Consider the following 8,161-nt stretch of genomic DNA (forward strand, 5'->3'; position numbering starts at 1 on the left):
GACAGAAGTAATATCATGAATGAATGTTTTAAGGTCGCTTATCAAATCACTGACATATATATTGACAAAAGCAGATTTAATATAAAAGTGAAAGGGAGAAAAAATTCATTGGTAAGGCTCACTCTACTACTTACTAGATGGCTAAAGCACACAAACAAAAATCAGACTAAACCTAAAGTCAATCAATCTAACCACAAAATCAACTCGAAAATTATTGATGAGGAGGCTGGAGGGGGAGTGGGGGAAGAAAAGCATTAGGGTAGGAAAACATAAAGATAAAACAGAATAAGGAAGACCCTCCCATTTAGGCTCAAGGTTCAGAGCCACAGCTAAACTGAGCCAGTCTTGACCAACAGTTTAGGTGTAAAGATTTACCTGCACTTAACAGCACTTAATTGATAGCTGAAGTGAAACAATTTAACAAAGGATTAATATAGAATTTACTACAGCACAACAGTAACTCATTTCCAGACCTAGCTTACAAATTTAAGTATTTTAGGAGAGCAACATTCATAGTACATTTGATATAGCATATTTACGCTCGCATGCATGCAGACCTAGAGTATATATCGGGTATACCTGTGTAAAACGCCCCTCGAATTCAGGGAAGTGCTCCCATCAGATGATTTTGCATCTTCTCAATGAAGAAAGGGTTGAGCCTTGAGCAGTGGAGGTGTCAGCACAGGATCTGTTGTCATACGGTGATCCTCCAAGTATGGCAAATTTGAGAGTTCACTGCCTTTGAGAGGGAGGTTGCTGATTGCAGCTCACTGTGGTCCTGGAGAGCTCGAAGGGTCCTACTTAGGACTGCTGTTTATAGGGTTGCAAGAGAGTGGGCTTTAGTCATAGTAATTTTCCACTCTAGCCACAATTTGGGTTAGAAACTTTCTTCAAGAGAGCTCAACCCAAGTGCTGTTCAAGGCCGAGGCCTACTGAACTTTTCTCAGCTCATAGTGAGACCTGAGGGGTCGGGGGGAGAGATGCACCATCAAAGGAAGTGTCAAAAATCAACCTTAGGGTATGAAGAAAAAATGCAAGAAAAGCAAGTGTGGTTAGACCACAAGCAATGAATGTCTCATTTGTAATTTAGGAAGATTAAAACAAAGCCAAATCCAAAAAAGCTATTGAAATATGTAATTTCCCTGTGGAGGACACAGATGGAATCAGTAAGGAGACAGCTGTTGCAAGCCACCAGTCTTGATCTCTCTTGCTATGTACTATAACACAGTAACTGGTTGTGAGAACATGTTCTGTGTCTGCATGTTTCTAGTGTTGCTGGTTGACGGCTTTCTACCAGACACAATACAGGCTGGAAGCAAAACAGCATCAAAGAGCTCTTCTTGTCTATTGATAATTGTAACATAAATGTAGGAAGGATTAGGACTATTGTCTATAGTATCATTGCTGTAGGTTAGTACTGTATGAGGGCTGATAACTACATAAAGTTTGTCAGTTAGAGGTTTTTTTCCTACTATAAGTACTTCTGTTCCTTCGTGACCATCTGCATTCTTTAGAGACATTGGAGAGGTAGGACTTGTGAAACAGAAGTAAATTCCCCCTCCTAAGCAGCTGTGTCACTCCAAATCTAAGCATAAGGACAAATCCTATCAATTCCAACACTCTCCAGAATGTAATGAAAGCAGGAGAATTGCAGAAGGGCTGAACAGAGGGAACCTTAAGATTTGCTGGTTCTGTTGCAGAGCAACTGATGATGCCTGCAGAAGCAAGTTGTTACCAGTGTGGTTACTTAACTGGAAGTTAAACATAGCAGTTGCATTCAGCAACAAAGTCAGCAACCACAAAAAAAGGAGAGCACCAATTAGGATGCTCCAACAGATTCTGGGTACACAACTTCTGTGTGTGCAGGGCAAGGTTAGTGTTCACTGGACATCTCAGACCTCAAGGGAGTACATAGCTGGTTTATGTAAAATGGTACAGAATTTTGTGTCTCATCCAGAATTCAGTAGATTGATTCCTCAGGGAATTAAAAATGGTTAGAAAATAGAGATTAACAGTTATGAAGATAGATGTGTGTGTCTGGCCTGGAAGGTCACTCTAGAAGTCTAGTTATATGTTGAAGTTGTCTTTTTTGATCTTGATTTCTCAGAGAAAGTAAATCAAAAGTTGTTTTCTTTTTAGAGATAACTGTGGTCTGGCTTTCAGACTTTAAGAAACATTTGAAACATTGCCTTTCCTAATGAGATTCTTGTGATGTACTTGAAAGGCATTCAGTATTTTGAAAAAGAAAATCTGATTGCGTTTTTGGGAAATAATCTTCTGAACAAGAATAGATGGGGTGTCTGGGTGAAGCAGCAGTTACCAAGTTTTCTGCAGTGTCCACAACTTAAAGCTTCCTGTAGTTCAGCAATCCAAATTTTCTGAATTTCAGTGAAAGCAGCTGCAAATATGCCACAATAGTAATTTTTTTGTTTGTTTTGTGAGCTAAATAGATTAAAAAGCCATCATAGGGTATTGTTTGATCTCTCATCTGGCCTCTATGGGTGAGAAATAGTGTGTACATCAGCAAGAAAGTCCAGTGTAATATACTTGTTGCTTGTAACCTATCAAATACAAAAATGCCTTAAGGTACTTCTGAAAGATAATCAAATAGATTTATGGGTTACTGCTCTATTGCTTTCAAGCACTACCAGAACTAAGCCAATTTCAGTGGTGTGCTGGAGACCTCATTCTATGAGGTCTCATATATTCTATATGGCTACCAAACTGTTTTCTATTAATTGCAGGAAAAATTTAGCTCTTCTAGGGGTTTTGACAATGGTAAAGGAACGCTGTTCCATAAGAGGTTCCAAAACTATGGCAATGCTGTCCAAATCCAATTTTTAGAAATAGCTGGGCCAACTCAGAAGTGACTGTGTCTAGTCTTGAAGAGCTGGCAGCATATACTAGGAATTATCTGAATATCGCTAACAAAAAAGATCTCTCGAGGACTTCATTATGAGACCTCATTTATGGATTCAGGCTTTTCTGGAGACTTAAAAGTAAATATTTGGCTTTCAGCTGTGATAGCAATATATCTGTTTGTGCACATTGGCTTGATAAGCAGTACATGAAGCATATTTATTTTTATAATTCATAAGGAAGTATCATGGGTTGGCACAATTTTGTTTTCTAGTTATAGAGAAATGTGAGATGTTTTTTCCCTGCCATGACCGTGGAGTGGTTTGGGGGGGGAGGAAGGGACCTATCAAAAAGCAGGCTGGGATATTGGCAGCTAAGTTGACCAATGGGAAATGTCGATGTGACTTTGGAGGGGACATTTAAAACTGATCTGCTGCTGATCAGCCCTCTCTTGCTTTGGAATCAGCCATGAGGTAACATCGTGGGCGGCTGGCCCGGGTCAGGCCCTGCTGGCCCTCTGTGCGGCCGGGCCGGGCTCAGCCGGGCCTCTGAGGGCCGCTGCCCGCACAGGGAGAGCCTGGGCCGGCTGAGCCCCTTTCCCCTGCTGCCATGGCAGGGCCGTGTGCTCAGATGGCAGCAGAAGGGGCAAGGCCATGGCCCAGCTTAATCACTGCTGGCAGGAGAGAAAGAAAGCCTGCAGCTTCATAACAACTCTGAGCTGAGCCACCCTGGATGAGACCGAGGGTGGAAAAAAGGACATCTACCAGCTTCCTCTGTCAGCACAACTTTGCATTTTCTTCAGCCCTGCAGCCTTGGTGCTTGCACGTGGCCCTTGCAGGCCCAGGCGGATTTAACCCTTTTCTAGCAATATGGAACTTTTAAAGCACAACCCTTCCTTAAGAGAAAGAAGAAAGAAAACAGAGGATACGTGGAACAGACACTGAATGAAGTCAGTCAGATTAGAAGTGAAAGAACTAATAATATTGGAATAGGATTGAAGAAGTGGACATTTTTTAACTGGACTTCTCTAAGATAAATTATGAAGAAATGAACTGTTCTTTGCAGCATCTTAAGTGTTGTTGGGTATAATGCTATTCTCATCAAAATTGAGGACTGATGTAATTGAGATTTATTTAGGAACTTTAAAGCCCCCACTCCTGGGTTAAAAGGAGGTCTCAGCCTTTCAGACAAAGATGATTTTAGTTCAGGAGAAGTATTTGTAAATAGTACCCCAGATACACTGAGAAGCTTTGCTGGTAGAACATCACAGTCTGCGAAAACTCTGGGCGACGGCAGATGTGTGATATTGGGACCACTGGACTATTTTGTCTTGTGGCAAACATCTTAATAAAAAATCTTAAAAGAGACTCTTCTCCTAAAAGTAATGAGAAATTATGTCTAAATAGTGAAACTGACTGAAAATCTCAAGTTGTGTCTTTCTGTGTTGTTCAACAAGAAAGTTTATCGTTTGTAAGAGGAGAGAAACGTGTTTTATCGTGTCATTCTGTTTTAGTTTAAGTTTTCTTTTTCTTAACTTTTTTTCCTTTCATTTTTTTTAGTGTGTGATAATAAAACTATTTTTGTTAATTTTTAAACTTAAGCCTGATTTGGTTTTTTTCTCCTAATCTCTCCCTCCCACAAAAAGAATAAATACTAAACCCCTTACATTATTGGTGTTTTTGCCCGGTTTTATTAAATTAAAACCATTACAGGAAGATACTGCCTTTATGGACTAGCAACAAAAATTCATCTACAAGGAAGGAACTCATACTCTGGAAATGAAAACTTGTGACAATCTCAGGAGTGTCTCCAGCTTCCAGCATGATGAAGGAAAGGCAAATACCAAGGAGTTGCTTGCAGTGAAACAAGACCTTGATTCCTGTGAGGAGGAGCCATGAGGATCAGCAGAGGAGCCATGAAAAGGGATCCTAGAAGAGTTTAATTGCTAGGCTGGTAAAATGACCAGGGACAGGAATAGGAGCATTGTCACCAAATGCATACATGAAAAGAAAAGCACGAGAATGAAGAGCTGTTCAAGCTAAGGAATGATATGCATATAAGGATGTGTCCTTGAATAAATATATAATGGGCATCAAAGCCATTATAAGAGTAAGGTCTCCTGTGAGAGTAAAGGAGAGACTACTCTGACCTATTTTAAGCTGAAGTACAGTAAGTTTCTGAAAGAAAACAAAAAATTCAGCAGTGGTCGCCCCTGTCAGGTTTACGTTTCTTGGCTTGCAGTAAGAAGCTGGACTATCAAGGAAGGCAAGAAGGAATTGTCATGGAATTTGAGGTGCTAGACAGTCTTTTCTAATTAACTGCTAAGAATCATGAGAGTTAAAAGGTTTGAAAGGCTTGCATGGTGAGAATTTGCTCTGCTTTTTCTCTGTTGGCATGTTTGTGACAATTCAGTTATTAGTATATTCAAAGTACCTCTGTTGCTCTAGGCATGTGTCCCTGATGCCCAAGGCAGAATACACTGTAGTGCAGCAAATTGATGGTGAGTAACACCACCTTCCTTTATTTCACAGAGAATCACCCACAAGCTCCAGAAGCCACCTGTGACTGTGTGTTATTTCACTGAGTGCATAAATGAGTACAAAATGGACAGAGGTTCATGTTTAGATATTGTTCAGACACCTCCTGCAACAGCGCTGACTCAGTGTAGAAGATAACTGGAGTGGAAAATTTCTTACCCACTAGGTGTTAACCACAGCTGGGCAGTGGAGGAGGTGATGTGTAAATGTGTTGAGCCAGAATAGTACCAGAATAGTAAAAAAACTTAATCCTCTCAGGACTATAAGACTACACTACATACACACTGAGATGGTACATTTTTCCCATTTGAACATAAGTGTCATGGACAAGGTAAGATAAAGCCCCCAAACCTGACTTTCCACAGGGGTGGGGAGACACAATTTTCTGGAGATATAGCATAAAATGTGTTCAATTTTAGCAATGTGGGAGGGTAAGTGAGAAAAGGGGAGGAGAGGATGGGGGGAGAGAGGAAGCAGAGAGGATATTCTGGAGCGGTCTTTACCCTCTTTATGCACTTTGCCTAGCAGTCAAAGATAAATATGAATCTTGGAAGTGCAAGTGTCTGAGGCTGCTTTTTTAGTGTTTATATTACCTTTACAGAAGAAAAAGGGTGAATTGGAGCAGAGGCGTAGCCAAATATTTCGTATTATATACAAGATTTTCATCCAGTGTGGTAACCAGTATTGATATACCACTCAGACTTCTGGTAGCATGGCTTTCAAAACTCTGTGTGACTGGTGCTTCTGTTATATTTCTAAAATGTATTTCTGATAAAATAGTTGGACTATTTTGCTTGATTTTTTGATTGTGGTAAGCCTTATTACTTGGAACACTATGACAATTTATAGTTAAAATGAATGAAGTATATTTTATGTCTTTAAGATGCATCTCTGTGAAAGAACCATTTTCTCCTGATAATCTGAGTTTGAAATAAGAAAGGTTTTGGCTTCAACTGTGTTGCAGTCTGTAATTCCTTTAAGTGAAGAGAGAACAAAAGTGGTGTGGGTTTTTTTTTGGTTTTTTTTTTGTTTTTTTTTTGTGGTTTTTTTTTTTTGTTTGTTTTTGTTTTTTGGTTTTGTTTGTTTGTTTGTTTTGTTTTGTTTTGTTTTTTGTTTTGCTTTGTTTTGTTTTTTCTAGTCAGACAGGACACCTTCAAAAGCTTAATTCTTTATGCTGAAATTTCTAGAGATAAATTGGAGCCTTTTGTAATTTATAAGTCAAATATGTATTTTACAATGGGGAAAAACATTGACTATAGTTTAGGAGACAATCACCAAGATTGATCACCAGCAGGCTCAGGTCTGGAATAAGCAGAGAGCTAAAAACGTGGCAGAAGCTGAGAATACAAATCCTTTATCTCCAAATGCTCAGAACCCAAAAGAATCAAGCATTATCACTGATCATTGCATAAAGGAATGTGTACATAAACAGAGGCAACACTGAAACTCCCTGTTATGCAACAAACAGCCCTTTTTACCTTCTTGTGGAAGTAGAGTAATATGCAGTGAAGATAGAGAACTTCACACTAGAAATGAAAAATAAGTCCCACTGTTCTTGAAATAAGTCTGGTGCAAACTGATGGACAAATATTTACATATCCTCTATTGGAATAGGGATCACTGTGATCTGAATTGATGGCATGTGCTTTTATGTAGTTTGGGTCACTGTGCAGTCTGTCTTTTATGGGTTTTGCATCCAAGCAGGAAGCCTGAAAGAGGGGCTGGACTGTGTATGCTGAAGTGCTCTGCCTTCCTAGCAGGTCCAAGGGAGACAAGTCACAGACAGCTCAGATTCATCAGGACTTCTCTTCACTCTCTGCCAGGGCTGTGTTTGGGTAACTAGTGACGCTGAGCTAGGAGGAGACAGATAGGAGGTAACAGTGCCCCTTTATAGCACCCACTTACAGTGGGTGTGGAAGGTAGCTGGGTCGTTTATGGTAAGAACTCAATTTTTACTGTGAATATTATTCTCTATTGGAATAATCTTGTCGATTTCAGATATTACAGATTTTTGTGAACTGTCTAAAAGCAGCATATGGAAAAAGAAAATAAAGGAAACATTACCCTTCTTAAATGAAACACACTAAATAATCCAACACATTTTTGCACACAATGCAAATAGAAGATTTTAGAACCCAAGAGGCTTTGATCTCTTACTAAGAGGTGTTTCCCCTGTCCTTTTTACAAGAAAGTAACCTGGCAATTTTCAACTTAATGCAGCTAAACTGAGAAAGGAAGGGATGGTGGCAGTGAGGTAGAGGAAATTCCTGTAAAGGAAACATACTCAACACAGTGCACAGCTAGAACTAACCACAATTCTTATCAAGTGGTGTAGGATGTGCAAGTAAGATTTTGAGATAATTATTTTAATTATATGTTTTAGCTTCAAATTTTAGCCCTCCCTACCCTGTCTGCTTGAAGGTGAGTTCATTTTATTGCCTTTGAATGTGCATTTTAAAGTAAATTGACTTTAACTGCTTGGTCAGACAAACAGTGGTGTCTTAGTAAGTAGCTTCATTAAATATCTTTTTCCATTTTGTAGACATGGCAAAGCTTTTTTCATCTCCTGTGTGGCTATTACTAATCTTAGTCCTAGAATCAGATTATGCTTGCCTTTTCAATGATATAAGTTGAATACAAGACACAGGAATTGATAGCTTTGATGGTGATTTTCATCAGAATCAGAATTGTATGATAATACGATTGCGGTATCCCACTCTTTACTAGACTTTACTAGAGATATCATGAAACTTGGCACAGCTCTC

Source organism: Hirundo rustica, chromosome 2 (genome assembly GCF_015227805.2).
Source record: "Hirundo rustica isolate bHirRus1 chromosome 2, bHirRus1.pri.v3, whole genome shotgun sequence".
NCBI classification, from domain to species: Eukaryota; Metazoa; Chordata; class Aves; order Passeriformes; family Hirundinidae; genus Hirundo; species Hirundo rustica.